Below are 1,913 nucleotides of genomic sequence, written 5' to 3'. Positions count from 1 at the left end.
TCTCCTGCCTCAGCCTCCTGAGTAGCTGGGACTACAGGCGCCCGCCACCGCGCCCGGCTAATTTTTTGTATTTTTAGTAGAGACGGGGTTTCACCGTGGTCTCGATCTCCTCACCTTGTGATCCGCCCGCCTCGGCCTCCCAAAGTGCTGGGATTACAGGCATGAGCCACCCCGCCAGGCCCTCCTTTCTCTTTCTTTAGGAGTGTCTCTCTCTCTCTCTCTCTCTCTCTCTCTCTCTCTCTCTCTCTCTCTGTGTGTGCCTCTGCCTCTCTCTCTCTCCCTCTCCCCCTCCCCCCTCCCTCTCCCTCTCCCTCTCTTCCTCCCTTTCTCTTTCTTTAGGAGTGTCTCTCTCTCTCTCTAGGGGTGTGTGCGTCTGCCTCTCTCTCTCTCTCTCTCTCTCTCTCCCCCTCTCTCTCTCTCTCTCTCCCCCTCCCCCCTCAGTTTCCTCATCCATGAAATGGGTATAAAAAGAACTGCCTTTCATAAGTTCGTTCAGAAACATTACTTGCAGACCTCCTATGAGCCTGGCTCTCCTGCTGGGCACCAGAGCTGGACAAGACAGGCTCCCTGTCCTTGGTTCCTTCTGGAGCTCTCAGCCCTGGGGGAGAAGACAGACAGGGTACAAGGAACGAGGGAAATAAATTATTACAGAGAGTGAGATGCTGTGAGCAAATGGGTTCGACAGGCCAGATGGATGGCACAGCCACGGCCAAAGCCCTGAGGCTGGGAGCATTCAGCCCCTGGAGACCTAGGGAGGGCAGTGTTGCTGAGAATGTCAGCCAGGGTGAGGGAAGGAGGTGGGCATCCAGGGTGTGAGTGAAAACTCAGGGTGGGCCCTGGAAGTGGAGTGTCTTATCTCAGCCAGTCCCAAGGTTGTGGCAATGAGAATTCAATGAGAATGGTCACTTTCTCCTTTGGAGCTGAGATGCACATGACTTGGCTGTAATGGAACAGCTTTGCTTACAAGGGCTGCTCCTGTTTTGAATACACTAGCTTCTAATTCCCTGCCCCTCACCCCCACATGGCAAAGTCACATGTGTGCTTAGAGGACCTTCTGAGAGTAACAGATTTGCTTCAAGAGCACCTCCTAAACACTGGACATACATACCTGTCCAGCGAACCTCCTGTGGCTCCCATGGAAATGTCCCCATGAAGTCACGGCAGTGGTCCCTCTAGAATGGCAGCTGCCGTTTGTAGCGCATAGACTCTACAGACACTACCTTAGTTAATCATCACAACAGCTCTGAGAGGTGGGCATTTTTATTCCCGTTGTGCTGATGAAGCAAAGTGACACTCAGTGGTTGAGCAACTTGCCCAAAGTCACTCGCTAAGAAACAGCCAGATCCAGGATGCGAACCCATCTGCCAAGCACCCAGGCCTCTGCTCACTGTCGCTGTAGACTGGCACCTGTCATCTCTTCTTTCTGGACTGTGCTCCTTCCTGCCTTGACTACCTGGAAAGCTGCTGCTCCTCCATTGCACCCCAGCTCCGATGTCCCTGCTGCCATGACAAATTCCCGCCACCCTCCCGTGCTCTGCTGCAGAGGCCGATGTAGAAGTGTACTTGGTTGTCTGCCTGAGTACCCTTGTCTCCCCACTCCCCTATTTCTAGGTCACAGCTCTTGTCTCTGCCTCCAGATCCCAGCACAGGTCCACATGCAGCATCTGACAAAGGAAGGAAGGGAAGGGGAGGGGAGGGGAGGGGAGAGGAGGGAGAGGAGGGGAGGGAAGGAAAAGGAAGGAAGACATTTAAGGAGACCTGATTGTAATGGTAGCTTCCAGACGTGTAAAATCAGAGAACATTGCTTGACCAGAAACTGCTCAACTCCAGCTGGGAACTCTATGGACACCTGTCCTCTGTGCAGGCAAGAACTCAGTCACTGTCACCTCCTTCTTGCAGGGAAGCTGTGTGGG

This window comes from Mandrillus leucophaeus, unplaced genomic scaffold (genome assembly GCF_000951045.1).
Source record: "Mandrillus leucophaeus isolate KB7577 unplaced genomic scaffold, Mleu.le_1.0 Scaffold388, whole genome shotgun sequence".
In the NCBI taxonomy this organism is placed as follows: Eukaryota; Metazoa; Chordata; class Mammalia; order Primates; family Cercopithecidae; genus Mandrillus; species Mandrillus leucophaeus.
The sequence above is the reverse complement of the archived record's forward strand: the minus strand, read 5'-3'. Positions refer to the sequence as shown.